The 27,033-nt window shown below is 43.4% G+C and overlaps 1 long non-coding RNA gene across 3 annotated transcripts; it reads right to left on the reverse strand.

Annotated features, from left to right (window-relative positions):
- Positions 1–1,167: 1,167 nt before the first annotated feature.
- Positions 1,168–21,735, reverse strand: LOC129621681 (uncharacterized). 3 transcript variants are annotated; one of them, XR_008699610.1, is made up of 5 exons: positions 21,547–21,735; positions 19,555–19,720; positions 12,069–12,152; positions 11,583–11,632; positions 1,168–1,423 (listed from the first exon to the last, which is right to left on the reverse strand). It is a non-coding gene; the product is annotated as an uncharacterized LOC129621681 (long non-coding RNA). The 3 variants fall into 3 exon arrangements; XR_008699608.1 differs by having other exon boundaries at positions 11,583–11,636; XR_008699609.1 differs by lacking the exon at positions 21,547–21,735 and adding an exon at positions 20,574–20,889 and having other exon boundaries at positions 11,583–11,636.
- Between the last annotated feature and the right edge of the window lie 5,298 nt (positions 21,736–27,033).

Genomic DNA, 27,033 nt, shown 5'->3' on the forward strand with positions numbered 1-27,033 from the left:
ATTACACAAATACAAGATCATATCACTAGATCTTATTTGAAATAAAAGAACTGTTAACATCTATAGAAAATGTGGTCCCTGGCCTCAGAGAATGCTATGGCTTACCTGTAGAAGCAGGACGTATATCAAGCTCATGATAAGAACTTAACTATATTTACTAACCAATATTTAAGGAAGTAGAAATAAATGCTGTGTCTCACCCCTTCCCAGCTCGCTTGCCTACAACATACATATCCACCCTCCCAGTGAGTATGAAGAAAAGGTCAGAGTGTGGCAGTATTTCCAGCCATCATTCTTTACCCACAGACCTGTTCCAGGAAGAAAGGGTTAGGAATGTAGTAAGCCTGAGCTTAGATACATTGGCTAGAAATTTAATTCAGTAAGTGCTTACCGTATGGGCTGCCTACTCGAGGCCTAATGCTGCATTAGGCCCTTTGGAGATCTAAAAGAAGGTATCTGCCCTTAATCTCACTGGAGCAAAAAACTAAAGTCCCCAAAATGAGGCCTCCTATTATTAAGTGCCAATGTTAATTGTAAGTGCGAAAAATTCTAGAAAAGGGAAACATTAATGTTTTAAGCAGACTTTAGATTTCATAGAGGCTAGGCATTGAACTGGATGTCTGTCAGGAGAGAATGAAGCTTGATGAGTCAGGATATAGCAAAATGAATAAATACGACAGTGGGAAAAACATTTTTTGCTGAGATCTAGGTTGAGAAGAAAGGGAAAATGTTTCATCATTCCTTTAAAAATATGGATTGCTTTCAGTAATGTAAAAAGAACCCATGGCTCTAAAGAAGGTAAAGGACTTGGGGCTTCCCCGGCAGTCCAGTTGTTAGGACTTGGCACTCCCACTGCATGGGACATGGCTTCTATCCTTGGTTGGGGAACTAAGATCCTGCAAGCCAGTGGCACAGCATAAAGAAAGAAAGGAAGAAAGAAAGTTAAAGGACTTGAATGAAGAAGCAGTCATATCCTAGAACTTGAGCAGATAACCTAGCACTTAGGCACTTAAAACCTCAGATCCTTCTGTAATACGAAAGCCCATCATGCTGGGAGGAAGCACCAGCTATTGGTCCACAGAGCTTTATAAATCCATCAGAATAGGTGAGGTTATGCTCTTGTAACAAGGAACCTCAATCTCAGTGTCTTGATACAGTAAATATTTATTTCTTGTTCATGCCACATATCCAACAAAGGTAACGGTAGGGTGGGGTAAGCTCTATTCCATATAATCTCCCAGGGACCTAGGCTGACGGAGATGCACCTTCTTGGAATGTTGCTATCTTATCATATGGCTTCCAGGTGAAAGAGATCTAAGACTCAAGTCTGTAGGTGGCTTATATTACTTCTACCAACATGCAGTTGGCTAAAATCCAACCATAAGTGAAAGGAACTATGGGACGTATCATCTTCCTTTGTGTCCTGAAAGAGGAAAAGAAAAATAGGATTTAGTAAACACACTGCATTATATGCATCATGACTTTGATGCACAGAATTTTACCCTATTGATAATAGCTAGCAGTTATATTTGCTAATCCTTATAATAATCCTATTATTATTGGATTAGCAATAAAAAATGAGGTAGCTTTTTAAGTATTATCTTTATTTTACAGGTGAGAGATGTGAAGGAAAGAGAAGTTAAATCACTTACTCAAGATCCCAGAGCTAGTAAGCAGCACAAAAGAGATTCCAACTCAAGTAGTTTTTCTCCAAAGTTCACACTCTTAACCATTATGCTATACTACCTTTTCAATGATTTAGTTAAAATGGGAGTCAAATCACGGCCTCATGTACCCTGAACCTCTCACACTGGGGTATAGAAAGCTTCCAGCAATCATGTTAAGCTTGACTTTCACCAGGTCCCCTTGCCAATATTGCTACAGCATCAGTTGTATAAATATATTTACAATGTTCTTGACCTGCCTATCTTGGCATGCCATCTGTTCTTAGGGATATGGATGAGAACTTAATTATGTATAAATTAGATGCTGTTTCTAAATGCAACACATTCTTGCATAGGCATCAGCATTCGTCAAAAGTATTGTGTCCTCTATTTCTGTCCTTGGGTGAGGCATTCTGGCTCCCCTGTCCTTAACTGCTCTCCAGCATGAGTTCTTCTCATTCTTTGTAGAACAGAAGTTAAGTGAACTATATTTTTCTTCTAAATCAATGTAATGGAGCAGATTATGTACAGACAAGTGGTGGGGGAGACATTGGCAGCTGGCCCTGAGCATGGCTGAGTAATGGATGTATTAGGAATCCAAGTTATCTCAAGCCTCAGACTTATTCAGGTTTGCTTATGTAACCCATGTGTCCAAGGTCAGACAAGCCTGGAAGCAACATTAGGGCCATCATTTCAATTACATCCAGATTTTAAACCTAATATGAGCCGAAATTTTGTTTATTTTGTTCACTGCCATATGGTGAACATCTAGAGCAGGGCCTGGCCTATAACAGACATTCAGTAAATGTTTGTTGAGTGAATTTGTTGACTAAATTCTAATCCTCTTTGGAGACACTGTGGTGAACTGGGAGAGCCCTGACTTTAGAACCAAATAGACTTGGGTTCAGATATCACAAGCTGTGTGACCCCTTGTAAGTTATTCTCCTTAGCTTCATCCTTCCTCATTGATAAATGTAGCTAATATTGCCTACCTCTTAGTTATGAGAGTGAAATGTGTTAATTCATTTCATGTAGTCAGTATACTGTAGCTTGGTGTGACTTCTGTCCTTATCAGAGAAATTCCTGGAAATTCAGCTGTTTTTCAGTGTTCCCCTCAAACATTCCAGAGTCTTCAGGGGTACCTAAGGTGCACTCACTAGTCAGTCGTCCTGGCTACAAAATCTCACACATCTCGTAGAGTCCCACCAGCTTTCTCCTCCTCTGATCTGATACCTTTGTCTGATGGTCTTGTCTGATACTGAGCTCTCCACTGCCATTTTGCAGTGCCCACCACATAGTGTTTAATATGTGACCTGATGCACTGCATCCTCCTGGAAGCCAATGATGTCAACACTGAGTCAACAGCACTGAGGCCACTGCTCCTGCCACCCTCTGAAGCTTTCACCAAAGGCACCGCCATTGCCCATTAAAGTCACTGTGTACTTTGCTAGGCCACCTCACTGGGCTGTTGCTTCCTAGCACAAGAATCCACCTGCTTGAAGCAGGAAGCATTTTTAGGCTGGTCCTGTCCACTGGTCCCTATTGGCTCTGCAGATTGAGGCGTATTCTTGATTCATACTCCTTTGTGAACGCTCAAGATCCCAGTTTAACATAGCTCTTAACATTTTGTCCCCACTGTGTTCTTTGTGTACCCCAATATCTCACAGAAATTTTCTGTGACTGTGCCTATTTCAGCCCTCCACCACCCCACCTCATCTTCGGACTTAGTCATATCCATAGGGTGCTGGGTGAGGAACAATCTAAGAGGCATTTACCAGCTGTTACTCAAAACCACTCCATCCCCCACAAGTCATCTGTGGCAGCTTGTATCTACCAGTTTCTTTCTCTTTTAGAAAGGTTCCTTCCTTTGTGGTTCCTGGGTTCCTCAGACAAATAGGTTCTTGACAGGCCTCTCTACTGGCCTGTCTCTAGACCAGCCCTGACATGTCTGAGCCCCAGCATAAATATGGCTGCCTCCAGCCTAAAAGAAAGAAAGCTGAGTGCCAAACAATTGATGCTTTCAAAATGTGGTGCTGGAGAAGATTCCTGAGGGTCCCTTGGACAGCAAGATCAAGCCAGTCAATCCTAAAGGAAATCAACCCTGAATATTCATTGGAAGGACTGATGTTGAAGCTCCAATACTTTGGCCACCTGATGTGAAGAGCCAACACATTATAAAAGACCCTGATGCTGGAAAAGATTGAGGGCAGGAGGAGCAAGGGAATGACAGGATGAGATGGCATTACCAACTCAATGGACATGAGTTTGAGCAAACTCCAAGAGATGGTGAAGGACAAGGAAGCCTGGCATGGTGCAGTCTATGGGGTCGCAAAGACTCAGACACGACTGAGCGACTGAACAAACACCAACCAGCCCAGATCCTCACCACTTTTAAAAGGGGATAAATAACCCATAAAGGTCAAACGCATAACTTTCTTGGGACTGTCAGAGATGATCAACAGAATGCTAATACTGAAAGTTCAAAATACAGACTTTGATAAACTTTAGAAAAGCATTGATTGAGATGGTTTGGTAAAAAAGCGAGGTCAAAAGTCCTAACTTTACATAGATGGGTGAAATGGCACCAAAACCAGTAACAAGGAAGTTATCTGTACAGCTGGCCTCAGTGATCTGCAAAATGTGATAAAGCTGGGAAACTCGAAGACTGGGAAGTAACCCCTTTTGGGGCTGTTTGAAGGCTATCTCAGTGCTCGGAGCTTTTCATATGCTCTTATCTTAACCCCGTGTTACTGGAAAAAACCACCCGCACACACCCGTTCCCTCTCCCCTACTCACCAGATAAGACCTGGGAAGAAAAGAGCCGTGTTTCTCAGAGTGAGTATAATCTGAGGCCCTCACAAATATAGCAGTGGACTTTAAAGCTTTGACAGAAGTCTTGGACATGTTAAGGGAGAGCAGCATTTGCAAGTAGGGACTGGAGAGAGATGAACTGCTTGTATAAGACCATAGGAAGAATCTGGTTTTCCTCTAGAGGATGGAAGCAGAGAGGAAAAAGGAAAGAAGAGAAAGACAGACTGAGAGGAATTCATTTTTTTTTGGTATGTTTGAGTGGATATAAATCCCTCTGTGTGCTATGCTAAGGCCTCAGATGAGTGAATTTTCATTGAAATTAAGGAAATGGCTGAGCTCCACAACTAGATTGGCATGACACAGTTCCGAGATAGTGTTTGAAGAATAATAAGAAGCTATTCCAGAATTCAGATAACACCAGGGACGTGGGAGCTCACAGAGAGACCATTCACACCCCCAGAAATCCTTCTCAGGAAAAGCATGGGACTGTCTATACCTGAGTGATGGGTGTCTGACTATGCGTGTACTCAGTCATGTCCTACTCTTTGAGACCCTGTGGACTGTAGCCCTCTAGGCTCCTCTGTCCATGGGATTTCCCAGACAAGAATACTGGAGTGGGTTGCCATGCCCTCTCCCAGGGGATCTTCCCAACCCAGGGATCAAACCTGCATCTCCTGCATTGCAGACACTCTTTACTGCTGAGCCACTGGGGAAGCCTGTGTCTGACTATATCTTAGCTAAAAATTAAGGACCAGGAAGGCCCTCTGACTGACCTCTGTTTATACCTGTAACCACATGGTTTATAAGATTTTTGAATTGTTTGTCATTTTGTATCCAATTTGTAAATATTTTCAATGTCATTAAAATCTCTTCAGAGACATATTTTTAAAAATTTTGCACACTATGGGTGCATCTTAATTTTCTTAACTCTACGAAATTGAACATTCTGTTTCCAGATTTGTGTTTTGTGAATAAATTTTTACTGAGCAGCAGTTTAACTGATATCAAGTAGAGCCGTCTATGGGGTCGCACAGAGTCAGACACCATTGAAGTGACTTAGCAGCAGCAAGTAGGGTTCTTGGCCTTCCCCAATCAAAGGAAATTGACTAGCAGACAGACAAGAAATTCAGGCAAGGCTTTACTGGAGCTCCCAAGGCCACAGTGGGGAGCAAAAACAAGTAGCAGGCTCCCTTGCTTGCTCCTTGAGCTACAGGGTGGTGGGGTGTGGGGAAGTTGGTTCCTTATACGGGGTGAGGTAGGGGTATGTCCAGGGATTGGACTAGAGGGGTGGCTTATGTGTCTTGCCCACCCCTTTGGTGGTGCTGTGTGCAAGGGGCATATATAGTATGCTGCTTTTGCTCTCAACACCCTATTTTTTGCTCCTGGCTCTTCAGAAGTGGCAGTTGGGTTTTTTGGTCTTTTTGTATCTTTTTGTCCATAATTTGCCCCAACAGCACATGTATGCAGTTATTTTTAGTCCCTTATAATTCCTTTTTTTTTTTTTTTGCTCAAGGAGGTGTTTATCCTGGTGCAAGCATTGCTGTGAGGGGTCCCAGGTCCCAGCCTATCTCAGAACCATTCCAAAATGAAGTTAGGTGATCTAGACGAACTAGCAGTCTCAAATTTAATCTCTCTTGAAGCCTGACTATACAAATGAACAGTGTCCAGACCATATATGAAAACTGAATTCTGACCCACAACCTCTGCAGTAACCAGCCCAGGAAGCCAAAGTGTAACCTCTGTAGCCGTCAGCCCATAATAGCTAACTTCCCCTTTGCCCATTTTGCCTCTGCGTCCAAGTCAGAACCAGCCAGAGAAAGTCAGATATGTTCTCCAAAAAAACCTCATAGGGTGCTCTGCTTCTAGGCAGTCTGCCTTCAGCTTCTTCATGCCAGCCATCTCCAATCGGAGCCTGGAACCCTTCCCTATTTTTCACCATGACGTTTTCTATACCTGTCTTTGTCTCTGCCAAAAGCAAGTGATGCTGGCTGAGTCCTTTACCATAAGCAAGCTCGGCAAAAACAGCCTCTGCATGTTCTCATCTGGGTGGTCTTCTTTTATGCTCACACTCTCCTTGAATTAACCTAATGGACACTGACCCCAAAGGAATGTTACAGGCAAAAACATTGCATCAAAGTTTTTTCCATCATGAGCCACTGGAAAATACTGGCTATTTCTAGAAGGGCATCTAAAAGAAAAACCCCTCCACACCCCGTGCACACCTATCAGACAGAAGGTCCTGTGCTCTGTGTCTTCCTTGGCCACTTGGTGCCTATGGACACATAGCAGCAGCAGCAGGAAGCCACAGAACATAAATCAGCTGCTGAGTTCAAACTGTTCCAGTCCGTCACATTGCCACGTCGCCAGCCCATGGTGCTGTGCCAGTTACCACCACATGTACCAAAGTCACTTTTCAAAACACGGTCAAACAAACTGCAGCAGGGCCATCCAAGCGTTAAAACGCTCGGGCGCAATTGTCAAAGCAAAGACTTATGTGCCAATAAGTAGGAGTCTGGGCTACATCCAGTTAAGAAATCACCTGGATGACAGCCTGAAGTTTAACTCTTTGTGGACAGACCAGCTCATCACCACTTCTACTAAAGAGAGGGCGAAGGGCATGGGGTGGGAGGAACCAGGCATGAGATTCAGTCAGACAGAACCTGGGGAGGTTTTCTGTACTGTGGTCCCTGGGCAACCCCGATGTGGGGGCTGTGGGTGATGCTGTCAACTCAGGTCATCTGAGGCAGGTGCAGGTGCTTCACACAGTTTCTTAAAGCTCTTGCCCAATTCCCCAGAACCACTGGGAAACTGACAAATGTTTCCTGACAGCCTACTGTGTATCTAGCACTGAGGTTCCTTTATGCTTGTTCTTGGAAGAGACAGAACAAAAGCCCCACCTTTATCTTCTCAGAGCTCCTTCTCTAGGGGTGTTATCAGAGCCACTCTAGGTGTAGATATCCTGGGCTCCATGGAAAATTCTGAAGAGCTTCTCACTAGCCCCACATTCTGAGAAACAGTATGGATGACATTTGAATAGGCTTCTAAAATCTACCAGGGCTTCCCAGATGGCTCAGTGGTAAACACCCTGCCTACCAATGCAGGAGATGTAAAAGGCATGGGTTTGATCCCTGAGTAGGGAAGATCCCCTGGAGGAGGGCATGGCAGCCCACTCCAGTATTCTTGCCTGAAGAATCCCATGGACAGAGGAGCCTGGCGAGCTATTATTAAGCACCATTTACAAAACCCACTTGGTTTAATCTCTGCAAACCTTCCAGGTCAGTACCATCTTATCATTATCCTTCTTCTGAGGCTCAGAGAGCTTAACTAACTTGTTTCTGATCACACAGCTAGGAAGGTAGACAGCGGGCTCTTCCGTCTGCAAACTCCACACTGGATACTTTTGGTGGGGGGTGTGGGGGGTGGGGGGTCTTGGGCTAGAGGTTGTGGGTAGGATATCTACCTCTCACTGGAGTCTGAGGCTCTTGCCATAAGCTTCCTGATACTGCAGAAGGTGGGGAGTTTAAGGCAGCCATGGGTTGGAGTTTACACCACTCACATGGAGGCCCATGGCTGGAGACAGCCTCTGGGTTCACTTCAAGCCTCAGAAAGGGAGTGCTTAAGGGAAACATCTTTTCTGCTATTTTAATAGGGGGGTTAAAAAAAAAAAAGCGGTAAATACAAGGAGTTAGCTGGTTGCTGAGGAGAAGGCAATGGCACCCCACTCCAGTACTCTTGCCTGGAAAATCCCATGGATGGAGGAGCCTGGTAGGCTGCAGTCCATGGGGTCGCGAAGAGTCAGACACGACTGAGCGACTTCACTTTCACTTTTCACCTTCATGCATTGGAGAAGGAAATGGCAACCCACTCCAGTGTTCTTGCCTGGAGACTCCCAGGGATGGGGGAGCCTAGTGGGCTGCCATCTATGGGATCGCACAGAGTTAGACACGACTGAAGTGACTTAGCAGCAGCAACAGTAGCTGGTTGCTGGGATGGCCTGTAATGTACACTTTGACTGTAGAACCGGTCACTTCCTGGATGTAAAAGAAAGGTTTAAGAAAAAGTGACCGAGAAGGCGCCCACTCCCAGCCACCAGCCCAGCCAGCTGCAGAGAGGGAAACAAATGAGCTTCTATAGATGGAATCCTTTGTTTGAATAGAGGTTAGCTGTGGCTTCTCTTTGTAACCCGGGGTGGGGAGTGGGGGTGGCTAACACTTTAATGCTTCCCTTGGGCAGTAATTAGGTGCCCTGGAGGGATGGCCACTATCAGGACCCCATAGGGGACCACTTAGAAGAAAGGTCATGAATCTAGAGAAATTAAGGGATCAAGTCAGAAAGGTAAGGGGCCTGTGGAGCTGGGAGAGAAGGGACATTTTCCCCACAAAGAGTTTCCCCTCCTATGTCATCCTTCCACGCCGCGTGTAGTAGTAAGACCAAGTCATAAATAAATCCCCCCTGCCAAGCCCCAGCCAGCCAAAGTAGGAATGCCCAGAATGGCAGGCAGCCTGTGCACAGGGTCCGCGGGTACTGGCCTAGTGCAGGGGTGCTCGTGAAAGGGCAGGCCTTTTCCTCTACCCTTCCTGACCCCAGCACCATGATGCTCCAATGTGCTGAGTGCCTCTTGGAGGCTGGGAAGACAGAAGCCTCACCCAATTTGCTCCCCCTGTCCTTTGCCTCCCCCTCTGCCTCTGCACGACTTCCGCCCACCAGCTCCTCACCCCTCAAAGGGCCTCTCCCACAGGGAGGTGCAGCAGAGACAGCACCTGCATCTGGGGTGACTCTGTGATTTGTCTCCTGTTGACTAAGTCACTCACTGGAGAAGGCAGTGGCACCCCACTCTTGCCTGGAAAATCCCATGGATGGAGGAGCCTGGTAGGCTGCAGTCCATGGGGTCGCTAGGAGTTGGACATAACTGAGTGACTTCACTTTCACTTTTCACTTTCATGCATTGGAGAAGGAAATGGCAACCCACTCCAGTGTTCTTGCCTGGAGAAGCCCAGGGATGGCGGAGCCTGGTGGGCTGCCGTCTATGGGGTCGCACAGAGTCGGACAAGACTGAAGCGACTTAGCAGCAGCAGACTAAGTCACTCAGGGCACTAAACTCCCTCCAGGCCTGGGAACAAGTGAAAGCAAGGAATGAGAAGTGGAGAAAGCCACTCTTCTATCTCTCTTCTTCCCTGGACCTGTCCTCTGCTGCAACTGTTGGGCAGGTTGTTCCCCATGAATGGCAGGGCCCTGCCGGTCAGTGACTTTGCCTGTGAAGCCAGCCTCAGGGCACTGGGTGGTGTGGGGGCAATGGTGATCCACTGGGGATCACAGATGGGGAAGGAGAGCTCAGCGCCGTGGTTACAGGGCTGGGCCTTGTCCTTCAGAGATTGCGCAGAGACAGGGGGACACAGGATGCATGAACTAGGAGAACTGAATTTTGGTCTGAAGACCTTTGAAATCTTTGTGAAGAAAATGGAAGACACATATGGCAAATCCACAGTAAACTCAGATTTTAAAGAGTCCATAAATGAGCCTTGGGTTTTGCAAGAGGCAAAACTTGGATACAGCTTTAGGGCAGATGGTTACTTAGTTCTGGGAAAACCAATGTAATGGCCCATTTAATTATGCAAATGTGGGGATACAGTAGCTGGAAGGGAAAAGGGCTCTGGGTGGTAAAGTGAATGAGTGTATCTGTGTTGGAGTCTGATACAGGTCTCTGCTATGCTTTCTTAGAAAAACTGGATATGCTGAGAATTTGGCCTATTCCAGGCTGATGCTCCATTGAGCTTGCTTATGTTTTCATATAGCTCATCATAGATGATGGACCTGCTTTTGCCTGGGCTTTATTGGTACCCTGGGCACAAGCAACAGAGTCAGGGAGACTCTGCTAGGGGCGCAGCCATACAGGCTGCTCTGGCGTCTCCAGGAGAGATGCCCTTAGCCAGGACATTAGCATCCCCGTATGGATGCCCTGGGCAATGAGGAGACTCTTTTGAGGGGCCTCTCTAGTGTCAAACATTCACTGCACTAGGCTCTGGAGTTCTTACCCTGAGTCTATGTCCTATAATAGGTCAGTGACTAGAATTTAGAAAGTCTATGTATTTGAATTAGAAAAAAATTAAAAAAATTTTTTTTACTAATTTCTGAGTGAAATGTAGCATTTCACTCAGCAATGATGTAGGCAATAAACTGCGATAGTATTAGAAGAGCTTGTAATGTTGTCACTGATAAAAATCATGTATATTTTCATCACTTTACTGTTGTTGCTGTTATAGTAAAGTCTTTTTAATGCTCATCACTGATTCAAAATTACAGTAACTATTAGCTCTGCCACTTGAACCTGGCAGGATTAAACTAACCTTCTAGTTGGGATCAGGTAATAGAATCATTTGTAGGTAGCTGGTACTAGATCAGACTGAATCCTGGGCTTAGGCCATCCTGAAGGGCATCAGCTATTGAACCATTTAGGCAAAAGTAAAAGCACCTATAGAGTATTTCTAGCCAATGCACCTGCCTTGAACATAACTCATTTTACCTGTGGAGACTAATATCTAACATTTACTGTGCTAACTACAAGCCCTCCAGTGTTAATGTAGATAACGGTAGCTGAAGTTTTGTGGTATCCTCTTAGAGTCTTTTTTGCTTAGAGTTCTACATAGAGTCTTTTTCGCAGATGTTATTCATCTCTGAAGAGTGCCCCTCTTTCAGGGGACTTCAAATGTTAATTAACTGCTCCTACAGTGTAGACGACACAGTTGTCATGTTAACTATGCTGAAATGTTTTAAATTAAATGATAACAATATAACACAAATCAGGACTGACCCAGGAGTTTGGTAGGAATCGTAGGTTATCTGGCATCCAGTGAATACTTGAGTCAAATTTCTTGAATTTACAGTTGAAACCATCGGGGAGATAGCATCCGGTACATGGGCTCACATTCTATGAATCCCCTGGTCTTGGGTGGACTGACTTCAGAGCAGGCTTGACAAACTCTATCATGTCAGGTCCTTAAAAAAAGAGTATCCTGAAAGCAGGAGACCACTGCTGCTTCCCCTTGTGTTTTTTTGGAAAGGAGCATATTATTTCATGGAAAGCAGATAAATGCTGAGTGACTGTCTTACCTTGCTCGTAGCTCTATATTTCAAGTGTCCTTCTCCCACAGGTGCCGAATCTAGCTAAAAATAGGCAAGACATTGAATCCAAGAATAAAAGGAAGCTGGTCTTTACCACCTTTGGTATCAGTTTCAAATGTAAAGAGGTTTAATGCCCATTAGCAACTAAAACTACGTTTTCTCCCCTTTGAAATTGAACTACATTTTGGCAGAAAGAAACATTTATTTAAAGCCTTGATATTATTAATTCAGGAAGGGACTACACAGAGCATTTACTCCATTTTAACAGAGGAGAAAATGAAGGCCAAGAATGATAACTTAATAGCTACATGGCAGGCCTGCTAACCAGTCTGAGATCTTCCTTTCACACAAAGATCTAGTCCCTACTGAGATGAAACAGTGGGAGATGATGAAATTGAATTTTCAGAGCAAGCCTGTGTCTCAACGCTGGCAATAACCACTCAGAAAATGCAATGGGAAAAACATTTCACTTACAGTAGCAGCAGAGATGATAAAACTCTCTAATTAGATGTTTTCTTCATTTCACCCACAAAAATAAATTCTAGATGGATTAAAGATCTAAATGTAAAGAAAAAAATAAAATGATGAAAGTTCTAGAAGAAAAAATAAGAGAATATCTATTTCTTATGATATTTGGATACGAATGATCTTCATAAGCAAAACACAGAATTCAAAATGTAAGTGAAAAGATCTACAGATATGACTGAAAAAAATTAAAAACCTCTGTAAACAAAGACAAATAAAAAACAATAGATTAAGAGGAAATATTTGCAACATATATCATAAGAAAAAGATGAATATCCAAAATATATAAAACATTTTAACAAACAAATACAAAAAATAAATTAATTCTATAAGAGAATGGACATAGGACATAAACTGGCCAATCACAAAAGAAATACAAATACAATACAATATGAAGAGATGGTTTTAGGCAAATAGATATCAATTGTGGTTTTTGGACTGCAGTTGTTTTCAGAATAATCTAAACAAGAGTATTAAATCATAGGCAAGGGATGGTCTTCAGGGAAATGGGCTTTCCAGAAAGCTGGAAAGGTTTAGGCAGGCTGTAATTCAGGGAAACCTGGCCTTGTTAAATTTGTTTCTAGAACCAAGAGAGTTCAAGTTTGATAAACCTTTCCTTAGACAGAAATATGGCTTGTGTGTATAAAGGTGATGAAAACTCTGAGTAGAGAAAGGTTAAGGCATAATCAGACTTGAATTGTTTCACATCTGGCTTGATTCTTCTTGTAGGCATTCTGTGCCCCACCCTGAGGCCTGGGGGCCAGGGAGAGCTGTACTGAGACAGCCATGTTTGTTCCATGTGGCCAGCCCACTGCTGACAAGATTTTACATCATTCTCCAATTAAATCCCAACCTTAATTTTTTTCTACATTGAGTGTGTGTGTGTTTGTGTTCCCTTTCCATTTACTGATAAATATCTGAAATGCAGCAATGTTTATCCTAATTAATCTAAAAAATGTAGATCAAAATATGATACATCTGTTTTTGTCTAACTGAACAGAACAAATTAAAATACCTGTGATATCCAGTGCTGACAAGAGGTGGGGTAAAGTCAGTTCCAGCAAACTGTTCGTATGGAATGGAATGGAATTGTCGCTTCAGTCACGTCTGACTCTTTGGGACCCCATGGACTGTAGCCCACCAGGTTCCTCTGTCCATGAGGATTCTCCAGGCAAGAATACTGGAGAGGGTTGCTCTGCCTTCCTCCAGGAGGTCTTCCTGACCCAGGGATTGAATCTACGTCTCTTATGTCTCCTGCATTGGCAGGCGAGTTCTTTACCATTAGTGCTACCTGGGAAGCCCAACTGTTGGTAAGGATATTATTAATAAAGCCATTTGGGGGTCAGTTTGGCAGTATCTCTTAAATACCAAATATATTTTTCCCTTTGACTTAGCAATTGTAATTCAGGAACATGTGCCTATGCTTAAGCCGCATGGAAAAAGATTTTACTGAAATGTTATTTTTATTGAAAATCAGAAGCAAAATGGCATGAATAAGAAAACGATTAAATAAACTGGAACATGTTCATACTTAGTTTATATTCTTCCAGAAACAGATCTTGTGACTAGGATTCAAGTTTGAGGTGTCTGGGAAGTGTAAGTAGGGAACTGGGGAAGTGATGCAGGGAAGAGCAGATGACTAGTGAAGGATGTGTTATTGAGCCAGTGAGGGACCAGAGTTTATTTAATCCTTCAGGAAAACTCAGAAGGTAGTACAAAGCACATATCTCAGAATTATCCTAGCCAAGGGTCCAGGGGGCTGGGATATTTATACTGCTATAAATTTTAGTCATTGTTAAAGCTGTCTCTCAGAGGAACTTTAATTCCCAAGTACTTCCACTCAACCATCCATGGGCAAATTGGTTTCAGTGGCTGGAGGGAGCTATGCAACAAAGGTGGAGGTACTGGCCATTGGCAGTCAGGCTGTGATGTGTGAAATGATAAAGGTTTCCAAAGGGATATGAGTGGAGCATGGACAGTATCTGCTACATATGCTAACAAATGCAGAGAGGCCATTAAAAAGAAAGAGGCAAAGTAAGTAGCAAATATTGGATTGGCCAAAAAGTTCATTTGAGTTTTTTCATAAGATGTTACAAAAGTCCTGAACAAACTTTGTGGACAATCCAGTAAATATATAGTATGTTTTCATTTTTGTAATAAAAATACATATAACATAATTCACAGTGGTTACCTCTAAAGAGAACAGGGTAAAGAAAATGATGGATTTTAATTTTTTATTTTATTTCTGTCATTTGTTCTACAACAGGCCTATGCTGCTGCTGCTGCTAAGTCGCTTCAGTCATGTCCGACTCTGTGCGACCCTATAGACGGCAGCCCGCTAGGCTCCTCTGTCCCTGGGATTCTCCAGGCAAGAATACTGGAGTGGGTTGCCATTTCCTTCTCCAATGCATGAAAGTGAAAAGTGAAAGTGAAGTCGCTCAGTCGTGCCCGACTCTCCGTGACCCCACGGACTGGAGCCTACCAGGCTCCTCCGTCCATGGGATTTTCCAGGCAAGAGTACTGGAGTGGGGTGCCATTGCCTTCTCCACAACAGGCCTATAGAATCATTTAAAATTAAAAGAAATAAGGGAAAGTTTAAGAAACACATTCATGAGAAAACAAGAAACAGGTGAAGAAACTGAAAAACACTATGAATTAGGACCCAAAAATATATCCACTAATTTGTCACTCAACACATTTTTATTAAATGCCTTCTATGTAGCAGGCTGCATATTAGATTGTTGTTGTTTAGTCACTAAGTCATGTTAGACTCTTTCCTAACCCCAGGGTCTGTAGCCTGCCAGCTCCTCTATCCATGGGATTTCCCAGACAAGAATACTGAAGTGGGTTGCCATTTCCTTCTCCAGGGGATCTTCCCAACCCAAGGGTCAAACCTGTGTCTCCTGTATTGCAGAAGGATTCTTTACCACTGAGCTCACAGGGAAGCCATGTATTAGATTAGATACTGAAGTGGCCAGTAAAGACTCTGCCATCTGAGGTACTAAACTTGCTGATCCAAGAACCTCTCCTGAAATCTTGGTATTGGTGGAAAGTTAGTAATTTTTTTTCCCTTGAAATATCCATCCCATCCCAAAGCTTTTGAAGCTAAATATTCATACTTTTGAGGATTTTTTTTTTTAAGTTTTAAAGCGGGGAAAGCATAGAACTTAGGAATACATGTGGATATGATTTTAAATGTTGAAAACACTCATGTGTAGGGAATTGTGATTTTTTTTTTCTTCCATAAATATCCTTAACAGAAGTGAAGTGTTCATTGACAAATACCCAAGATAGTGGCTCTTTCACCACCTGAGAACTGTCATTGTTTTTTCAGGTACATGATTCTTGTGCTAAGTGGTTATGCTATTGGGGTTAGCAAAGTCTTTTCTGGGGGAAAAAACAGAGCTGAATCTCCTTTCCCTGAAATCATAGATACTGACTCTGTGAAAAAGAAGAACATCCATAGAAAGCCCATTTTAGCTCCCAAACACTGACCTCCACAACTTTTATGACTTCTTGTCTAAAGCCTTAAGAACTGCTGAAGAGGTGGCATTGATGTAATCTGGGGGAATTGCTCCAAACTCTCTGCTTTCCAGCTTTCTTATTTCAAAGGCAGAAGAGACATCTCTAGGCATGATAGAGGCCCAGAGGTAGCAAGCGAACGCATAGTGCAGAGCACACAGCAAGTGTTCCATTCGTTTTACTTTCTGTCCTTCCCCACTGGCAAGACCTGTCTCCCCCGGCACCCACCCTAACTTTGTGAAAAACTGTATAAAAGTAGCTGGTGAATTAATATTGTTCCATCATCTGATGATATCTCTGTGTCAGACAGACTCTAAGACGACCTGTAGTGATTTCCAGTCTCCTGTGTCCCCACCTTTCTGTAATTCCCTGTTCCTGAGCCACAGGTAGAGCCTGTGAGTTGCAAAGGTCACAGGATGTCACTCCCTTGATTAGTTAACATTATATGGAAAAGTGGAGGGATTTGTAATGTAATTAAGTTCCAAAGTCAGTTTTTTTTTTTTTTTTTAAGTTAACTCGTTGTTGTTTAGTCACTAAGTTGCGGCCGACTCTTTGTGGCTCTGTGGACTGTAGCACACCAGGCTCCTCTGTCTTCCACTCTCTCCTACAGTTTGTTCAAACTCATGTTCATTAAGTCAGTGATTCTATCTAACCATCTTACTATCCTCTGCCACTTCCTTCTGCTTTTGCCTTCAATCTTTCCAAGCATCAGAATCTTTTCCAATGAGTCGGCTCTTCAAGTCAGGTGGCCAAAGTATTGGAGCTTCAGCATCGGTCCTTGCAGTGAATATTCAGGGTTGATTTCCTTTAGGATTGACTGGTTTGATATCCCTGCTGTCCAAGGGACTCTCAAGAGTTTCCTCCAGCACCACAATTTGAAAGCATCGATTTTTCAGTGCTCAGTCTTCTTTGTGGTCCAACTCTCACATCCATGCATGACTACTGGAAAAACCATAGCTTTGATTATAGGGACCTTTGTTGGCAAAGTGATGTCTCTGTTTTTTAATACGCTATCTATGTTTGTCATAGTTTTCCTTCCAAGGAGCAAGTTATCTTTTAATTTCATAGCTACAGTCACTGTCTACAGTGATTTTGAAGCCCAAGAAAATAAAATCTGTCAATGTTTCCACTTTTCCCCATTCTATATGCCATGAGGTGATGGGACCAGATGCCATGATCTTAGCTTTTTGAATGTTGAGTTTCAAGCCAGCTTTTTCACTCTCCTCTTTTACCCTCATTAAAAGGCTCTGTAGTTCCTCTTCACTTTTTGCCATTAGAGTGGTATCATCTGCATATCTGAGGTTGTAGATATTTCTCCTGGCAATCTTGATTCCAACTTGTGATTCATTCAGCCTAGCATTTCTTATGATGTACTCTGTATATAAGTTAAATAAGCAGGGTGACAATATATAGCCTTGTCTTACTCCTTTTCCAATTTGGAACCAGTCCATTGTTCCATGTCTGGTTCTAACTGTTGTTTTGACCCCCTTATATATGTTTCTCAGGAGACAGGTAAAGTGGTCTGGTACTCTCATCACTTTAAGAATTTTCCACAGTTTGTTGTGATCCACACAGTCAAAGGCTTTAGTGTAGTCAATGAAGCAGACTTACTTACTTACTTAAAGTTGTTCAGTTGTGTCTGACTCTTTGTGACCCCATGGACTATACAGTCCATGGAATTTTCCAGGCCAGAATGCTAGAGTGGGTAGCTGTTCCTTTCTCCAGGAGATCTTTCCAACCCAGGGATTGAATCCAGGTCTCCCGTATTACAGGCAGATTCTTTACCAGCTGAGCCACCAGGGAAGCCCAAATGAAGCAGAAGCAGATGTTTTTCCTGGACAGTTAATCCAAAGGGAGATTATCTTGGGTGTGTCTGACTAGGTTGGGTGGAAGCCCTTTAAAGAGGGCCAAGGCCCTTCCAGAAGTCCAGAAACTCTCCTAGCTTTGAAGAAATAAGCTCCATGGGGTGAGAGGGCTACCAGAAATGATCTCACTGCAAAGAACTGCAGGCAGCCTCTAGGAGCTGACACTAGCCAGCAAGGAAACAGGGGTCTCAGATCTAGAGCTGCAAAGAGATAAATTCTACCAACAACATGAGGGAGCTTAGAAGTGGATCTTGCCCCAGTCAAGCTTCTGATGAGACAGGAGCCTCCACTGACACCCAGATGTTAGCCTGGTAAGACCCTGAAGTAAAGAACCTAGCTAGGCTATCCCTAGACTCCTGACCCACAGAGACTACAAAATAATAGCCATGTGTTATTTTAAGCTGCTGACTGTGATAACTTGTTACACAATAGTAGACTATCTCCCTGTAGCTCTTCTGCTTTATACTGAGATAATAAAAAGGATGGTGAGGATAATGAAGGAATGAGGCTGGGAGAGGAGGCAAAACATGAAACATTTATTAAACACTTAATATATACCAGGCACATTAGTCATGGTTCTGAAATGAGACAAATGGGACACTCAAGTGGTAAAATAGGGAGAATCTTACAACAGAACTATAATCAGAAGTATGCATAGGGTTAGGATTCCCAACAAGAGATGTTGAGGCCATGAGCATCTCTAGGTGTGAATGTCTAAGGGGAGAAAGCAGAGTTAATGGAAGCTTTAGAGAGTTTAGCTATGGGAGAGGACTGCCTGACAGGAACTAGGGATGAAGGTAAAGGTATATAGCCTCTACTGAAATGGTAAAAGCCAGGGAAATAAATACCCTGGGTTCTTATTCCTTTGAGAAGCTATTCTACTAGTATCTCCCTTTGGTTGAATTCAACCAGAAGCCAGAGTGCAAAGATTACTTGGTGACACAGTCTTAGAGGTCAGTCTCTAAGGCCCAAAGCAGGGATGAATAAAGAGGTGGAAAATGGAACTGGAAGGGTAAATGGAGAATAATAAACTCTCATAGATTAGTTCATTGATTTTTGGTACACGAGGACTGAAGTATAGAGATGTTATGTAATCTACTCAGGGTAAGAGAACCAATGGGCTTCCCAGGTGGCTGAGAGGTAAAGAATTCACCTTCCAATGGTGGGGACGCAGGAGACATGGGTTTGATCCTTGTGTCAGGAAGATCTCCTGGAGGAGGAAATGGCAACCCATTCCAGCATTCTTGCCTGGAGAATCCCATGGAGAGAGGAGCCTGGTAAGCTAGCGTCCATAGGGTGGCAAAGAGTCGGACATGAGTGAGCGACCGAGCACAAATGCAAGAGAACCAATAGGTGGTAGAACTAAGATTGGAACCCAGGCATATCTAGTCCCAGAACCTGGACTCTTTTTAAAGCTAATTAATTAATTTGGCTACATTGGGTCTTAGTTGCAGCATGTGGGATCTTCACTGTACCATGTGGATCTTTCGATGCAGCACACAGACTCTCTGCACATGGGCTCAGTAGTTGTGGAGCATAGGCTTAGTTACACTGTGGCTTGTGGACTCTTAATTCCCTGACTAGGGATAGAACTCTTGTCGATCTGCATTGCAAAGGAGATTCTTAATGGAGCCATTGCAAACTGGACCATCAGGGAAGTCCCAGAGCCTGGATTCTAGACCACTCCAATTAGAGTCCTTGGGACCCTTTGTGCCTGTGACCTTTCTATTCTGGGCTTTCCTCTGGATCCTGGAAGTCCCTTCCATGCTTAGCCACAGTGTAGGCTGGCTTCCTCTTTCTTCACCACGGCCACCTTTGTGTTATTAAAGTTAGGTACTGGCATCCTGCTTGTGGTGGCCAGAACAGGTCCTCCATGATCAACATGGGTGACTAAATTTGGGGAGAAACAAACCTTTTCTCATGAGATTTCCAGCTGAGTTGTTCAGGACCAAGAAGAACAGAAAACTCTCCAATGTTTCCAAAACCATCAAAGCCTTTGACATTTTCTCCCAGTCATTCCCAAATTACTTCAAAGTGTTTGTTCTTACCTGGCAGGAGGGCATGGGAGAGAGTTCCAAAGCCTTTTGTGGAGATCCGCAGCGTTTACTCTCATTTGCAAAGCTTCCTCCTCTGAAGAGGTGATGAGTTCAGCTATTTCAGGAGCAAGGATGTAGATGTGACCCTGTCTCAGCTCAGAGTAACTGCCTAGAGTTCCTGCAAATATCAGGAAGAAAGGAAAAGGAAAGTTTAAAAGAAAACCTCTCAACATAGTTCATAAACCTGCCAAATGCTTAATTAGCTTCTTTGTAGATCCGCAGCCCACTTTCTTCCAGAAAATGTCCTTGTAGGACTGTTAGGATATGGAATTTGGGGGCACAGAGACCTTGGTTCTGGTCCCAGCTCAGCCACATATTAGCTAGATGACCTTGGGCAAGTCATTCATTCATGGAACTTTTATTGAAGGCTTTATCCTTGAGAAGTATAAAGATGAAAGACACAGTTTCTGCCCTCAGGGAGCACACAGAAAACTGAATAGAAAATGGTATATAAACAAATAGTTATATCCCAGTGTGATAAATGCTAAGATAGAGGTTCCATGACGGGCGCCTGGAGAAGGGAAAACTAGCTCAGCCTGGAGAGGCTGATCTACCAAGCTCTCTGGGTTTCCATCCCTCTGCTGTGAAATAGAGAGGTTTCACATATTTGCAAGGGTAGCTAATTCATTCATTTAGTGCTGGACACTGAGGAGTATGGGCTTCCCTGGTGGCTCAGTGGTAAAAAATCTGCCTGCTAAATACAGGAGATGTGGCTTCCATCCCCGGGTCAGGAAGATCCCTTGGAGTAGGAAATGGTCATCCACTCCAGTATTCTTGCCTGGGAAATCCCATGGACAAAGGACCCCAGAGGGCTACCCTGCATGGGGTCACAACGAGTTGGACATGATTTAGTGACTGAACAACAACTTAGGAGAGTGCAAAGTTGCCTAAGGTTCAGCTCCCACATGAAGCCCCATTGGCGACTTGCACCTGCCTCTGGGAGAGGGAAAGAGAGCCAGCATGGCCCCTACCCCTCGCTCAGGATTCTCTTGAGGAAGAGCTCTTGCCTCTCCCTGTTCCTGCCTCAGTTTCCAACACACATTATGTGCTTTCTTGGCTATCTGTTTGATTCTGGTGTACTCTCTCTGTAAATGTGCTAAATTGAGAGAGGTAGGTTTTATTGGATTAGCAGAAGCAGAGCTGCTTGACAAAGGGAGTCAAAACTCAGCTGAAGTGAAATCAAGAACGAGGAGGACAGGGAAGAGTAGAAAGGAGGGAACCGGAAAAGCTAGAGGCAGAGTAAGTCTGCTCCCAGGAGAATCCCAGGAGACTGGTCTGTGTCTCAATGGCTCTAGAAGTTTAGGATTGATTGGCTCTTCATAAGGATGAAAAAAAAAGGCTGGCAGAGCTGTTTCTTATTAGCAGCCAAATTAGTTTAGTGATAAAGTCCTGCCTTCCAAGGGAGTAAAATCAAGATGTAATTAGGAAGTGAACACAGACTTCTTGAATAATTTGGGAGATGGTACCACTTCCTATAAAGGCATATACTTTTTTTCAAAGCCAAGTCCAAAACTCTGCGTTTCTCATTCATTAATGCCCCCATCATTCATTTACTTAGAACTGGGCAATGAGAGGGATGCAAAGTTGTACAAGACTCAGCTCCTGCTTTCAGTTTTATTCTAGTAAACCTTTTGGCTAAGATCAAGGGTAGTATTGGAGCTTCCCTAATGGCTCAGTGGTAAAGAATTCACCTGCCAATGCAGGAGATACAAAAGATGAACATTCGATTCCTGGGTAGGGAAGATCCCCTGGAGGAGGAAATGACAACTCACTCCAGTATTCTTGCCGGGAGAATCCCATGGACAAAGGAGCCTTGTGGGCTACAGTCCATGGGGTGGCAAAGAGTAGGACACGACTGAAAATACACAAACATTTATCGAGTACCACGTGCCAGGCACTGGACTCCGTCTGAGAATCAAGAATAAATAGAGCGTGGTTTCTTACCTCACGGAGTTTATAGACTGGTCAATTTGCTAATAAAATGTCTTCCCACTTAGAATATTCTAAACACTAACTTGAACAGATATATTTTTCTCTCCTGTGATTTTGTCAGTTCTCTGGCTTTTGTTGGGAGAATAAATCCTCCAGATTTATTCTAGAAGCTTGCCAGTTCAGCTCTGAGCTCAGTTATTTGTGACTGGGAGAGAAAAGAATGGTCTGTTTCCTATCTCTCTCCTACAGGTTTAACAATGCACCTGGCTGGATCAGGCATATCCACTTTGTTCTCCAAATGAGGTGTTGCACACACTGAGTCATTTTTCTGGCTTTTGAAAAAGCTCAATTCAACCCTCCAATTTCCTACCTTTCTTTTCCACCTGCCTTGTTTAATAATTAGGCTATTTAATAAAAGCTTTTGATGAGGAGTGGGGGAGGAAGACGGTGATTGTTCAGGCTTACAAGTGCCTGAGGAATAGAGCAGCTACCTCTGCCAGAGTCGTCATGTTCTGGGTTGTTCCCTGGGCATCAAGTTGAGGGAAAAGGTCAGAGGCCTTCCCACTTCAGGCCAAGGTGTGGCTGACCTCAGGTCATACTGTCTCCAAGGGCCCTGCCAAGGATTCAAGTTTGGCTTCTGTCTGTAGCCGCCTTGTTCCTGCTCCTCACTTACTTCTCATTGCACACACTTGCTTGGAGCTTCTACTAACAGCAGACAAGTTCAAGTACACACTGGGTTTGGAGATTAGAGGGCAGATTAGACTGGGTGAAGGTAAGGAAAAAATTTCAGGTCAGCGTGTGATGATGCAAAGGAGTCCAGAGGCCTCCCTGGAGGAGAATATTTCAGGAGAAGGGCACTCAAGGCATGGACCTGAGCAAAAGAGAAGGGGAGAGAGAATGTCTTACTAAGAGGCTACATAGCTTGGGGGAAAAAGCATTGGTTTTGGAGAGATTGAGATGTCAGTTCAGATTCCAGCTCACCATCTACTAGCCATACGATCTTATACAAGTTGCTTGGGCTTCTCAAGCTTCAGTTTCCTCATCTCTAAAATGGAGCTAAGAATATCTATTTGTATGCTGGGAGGGATTGGGGGCAGGAGGAGAAGGGGATGACAGAGGATGAGATGGCTGGATGGCATCACTGACTCGATGGACGTGAGTCTGAGTGAACTCCGGGAGCTGGTGATAGACAGGGAGGCCTGGAGTGCTGCGATTCATGGGGTCGCAAAGAGTCCGACACGACTGAGCAACTGAACTGAAGTGAACTGTGAGAACTAATAATAAAATACGTCAAGTTATTGGCATGCAATAAACTCTCGATAAGGGTACATGTAATAATTTTTTGAGTACTTTTTAAATACTAGGTACCTTATATAGTAGTTTAGTGGTAAAGAATCTGCCTGCCAATTAAAGAGATGTAAGAGACATGTTCAATCCTTGCATCAGGAAGATCCCTTGGAGAAGGGAAAGGCAACCCTCTCCAGTATTCTTGGCTGTAAAATCCCATGGACAGAGGAGCCTGGAGGGCTACAGCCTATGGGGTCATAGAGAGTCAGACACGACTGAGCAACAGCACATATCAGGGGGATATGTGTAGAAAGTGTGGTATGACCAGTAGGATTGACCAGTGAATTATCGGAGGATCTTTTCCTTGGGTTGTCTGGCAATGGGCTACCTCCTTCTCCAGAAGGAGTACTGGCTATACCAACCTCAACTTCCTGTGGGACCAGGAGACCTCAAGCTGGACATTTCAAGCACTTCCATAAGCAGTGGGCCCCTAAATTCATACTGCTTAGTATCTGAACCCCCAAATATTTGCACCCCTAACACAACCCCTCTCAAGCTGACCTATAAAAAGGAAAAGTAATAAAGGCATTCCTCCTTAAGGGAGTAGCTCTACGGCACATCCAATCTCGCCCCGCCTGACCTTGCCTCCCTGCAGGATCCAGGGAGAGCAGAGGACTTGCATACCTGCCCTCTTTATGAGTATCACCTGCACCAGTGATGCTCCTAGTACTGAGTTCTTTGCCAGAGCAGAAAGGCAGTCTCTATTAGGAAACAACAACTCTAAATGCTATATGAAAACTACTGTGAGAGAATTACTTCACACAGCCCTAATGGGGTGCAGAGAAGAGGCATCTAATTGCCTTTTGCAGAATGTCCTACTTGAAAGAGGAGTTGGCTGGGCAGATGTACAGAGAGACATTCCCATTCAAAGGGAATAGCAAGGCGTGGAGGCGAGAGAGGAACTCAGGAGTTCTGTTTGCTCAGTTACATGCGTAGTGATGTGACAGATGATGCTGGAGAGGTAGACGTGTCTTTGAGGGTTGTGCTGAGAAACTGGAATTACTGGAGGTGATGAAGAGTCACCAGAGTACGTGAGGCAGATGTGCATTTTAGAAAGATCATCCTGCAAGCTCTGTGAAGCAGGAGTTTGGAGGAGCAAGACTGGAGGCAACAACCCAGGGAACAACTGATGATTGCACCAAGCAGGATGGAACAGTGGGACTAGAGCAGAGAAGACTTGAGAGAGAGAGACATAACAAATTAGGACTAAAAGAGGATTTAGGAATAGTTAGTTCTTTCTTTCATGCTGAGGAAATTGAGGAATAAAGAGATTATATCACTTCTTGGAAATTGAATCTTATTGTGCCCTGAATCTCCTTTTTCTAAGGAATATCTTAGGGTCCACTTCTCTACATAAGGCGTTCTTGATCTTTGGAAGTGTAAGGGTAGGACAGGAGGGGGACTGCTAAGGAAGATTACATTACACATGAGAAGGGAGTGGCTGTGTGAGTCTTTTTCATTTCTTTCCCCTGATGGTTGCTCAAAGCTTCCTTCATTTTAGAGAAATGTAGTTCCGTGAATACATAGTTCTGTGAATAAGCATTCACAGAAATGCAACCTCTAGTGTGTTGATTTGTTTGTAGAAGGATTGATGGTGTTATTTCCTGGCAAATAAAACACACCCAATTTACGCATACTTGGGAATGCATGGGAGTAACCCTGCAGTGTGCACAGAGAGGCAGAAATTCTACCGGATGCAGCAAATGTGGGCAATGAAATCTGATTGGTCGCCTGATGTGCTCTGACAACCAAGCTTTCAGCATCCTTTCTAGAGAGTGTCACTCAAGATGTGGACAATGAAATCATCTTGTGACATAGATATTATTGGGCACATTTAACAGAGAGGGAAACTAAAGCCCAGAGGGCCTGAGATCATGCCTGTGGACACAAGTAAGTAAATAGGAGAGTTGGAATTCCCTGTTCTTCCCACTACACCTGTTTACCTTCCTGGAAGTTGGTGCAGGATTTGCCATCATTTTCTCTTTTAACCCTAACACTTGCACACCTATGGCTGTATGATTAGTTGGTCAGAGAAAGGGTATGTACAGTCTGTCTTACACTTTTGATCCTCTGACTCAAGCACAGACTGGACCACCCATGGATGGGTTTGAGTTGTTCTCAGGACCGGAAGATGTCCTTCAATAGCATAGCTGTCGTGTGAGCCTTCTGCAGCATGGGGTTCCTATAGGACCAAGCGGACAAAACTCCTGGAGTGGGGTCCTTGCTTTCTTATCAGAGACTTCTCTTTTAAGGTCTGTTTTCCCAAATACAGCACAATCTACACTTTTCACAACACCACCTCTCTTCCCTTAAGTGAGAGTGAGAAAAAGAAATGCTAACACCAATTAGCTCTCTTCTTTATACAGTCCATGGAATTCTCCAGGCCAGAATACTGGACTAGGTAGCCTTTCCCTTCTCCAGGGGATATTCCCAACCCAGGGATTGAACCAGAGTCTCCTGCATTGCAGGCAGATTCTTTATCAACTGAGCTATCAGGGAAGCCACAGCTTTTTTCTTAAACATATTAATGCTTCATTGTAATGTTTATAAAATATTATATAATATAAATATTATACATAAAATAAATAACAAAAATAATAGTCGTTATAAAATTGTTGAAAGTATATATAAACATATGAGTATACACACATATACATATGTCTGTATATTTGTGTATGTGAGTTTAGATATAAAAGATAAAGCTATCTGTGTATAAAGCCATAACCATATTTCTCTTGCACAAATGGGCTCACAGTGTACAAGCTATCCTGCAATTTGCTTTTTTCCAGTTATCAAATAAATTGTTTTCCTTTTTAAGATCATAATGATGGGTTTCTCTGACCCAGCAGTTCTAGAGCACGTCCGTACCTCCACTGTTTCCTGATGACTCATGATAGTTGCACTTCTTGATAAAGCCTCTGTATAACCAGATCAAACAATATCATGTATCCGAGACACTTTACAAACATAGGGTGCTGTACTCATGTTGGTTATCAAAATACTGGGTGCAGTGTGAAGATACAGTTATGCATGGGTGGGTTAGATGCTTCCCATAGAGTTCTGTGCCATGGCTACTGGAGCATGTTTGCACTTTGGACAGGGGGAGGAGCAGACCACTGAGGTTAATATAGCTGGTCCTACCTGCTGGCAAGTGCTCACCATGGAAGCCTTTCAAGGTCCCCCTGTGCCTTGCTTCTGGCCACCTCTGTCTCCCATAGCACCCAGGTGACTGATCGGAGGAGGTTTCCTTATCACATCAATTTCACCAAACAAGACTACAGCCACCATGGGAGCAGGGATTCACCCCAACCTTCCTGGGAGCCCAGAATCTGACAAAGTTTGACTTGGTGGAGAACAAGGGGTGGGGACAAATGCAGTATCATTTTAATTCTTTAAAACACCTCTAAATCCTTCAAAGGCACTCCAAATCCCTTTCTGGTTCGGTTTAACATTTCACTTCTCCCTGCTTCCAGCTGACAGTTTGAGAAAAACCAAATTGGTGGTTGACTGGTTGGGTTTTTTTTTTAACCTATTGACAAGGCTGGTTTAAAACTGCTCAACCATTTTTCAGCTCCCAATACTGTGTGTCTATAGATAAACAGGCATATACATTATCTACTTTTGTTTACTTTTCCCCAAATGGAAGTCCATTAATTCCCCAATATATTTTATAGAATGACTTGCCTGTTTCTAGCATGGGGAAGATATATTAATCCTTAGTCCTGAAATGTTTAAGTTAGAAAATAATGGGAAATAGAAGAAAAAGAAGGACCAAGATGACTCATTTATCTCAGATGTTTACACTTAACTACTTCAGAAGTGCCAGCAATGAATTAAAACCAGAATTACAGAAGAATGACCCAACTCACACTTTACCAGCGACACTCTTTAGTTCTTTAGCAAAACTTGCACTGTATGTCTAGAAGAGAGGAGCTTGATGATGACTTGAGTCAAGTAGCATGAACTTAGCTCCAACTGGTCTGGGAATAATGAATCAATATTTTCTCTCTATGGACAGAAACCTCTTTAGAAGATGACAAAGCGAAGCCATAGTCAAGTACAAGATCGTGACATCCTGTGATATGTTAGTGCTGAGAAAGAGAGCTGGCTTGGAAAAAGAGCAAGATCTTTTCTTGCTCACTGAATTGTAAA

Source organism: Bubalus kerabau, chromosome 10, assembly GCF_029407905.1.
Source record: "Bubalus kerabau isolate K-KA32 ecotype Philippines breed swamp buffalo chromosome 10, PCC_UOA_SB_1v2, whole genome shotgun sequence".
In the NCBI taxonomy this organism is placed as follows: domain Eukaryota; kingdom Metazoa; phylum Chordata; class Mammalia; order Artiodactyla; family Bovidae; genus Bubalus; species Bubalus kerabau.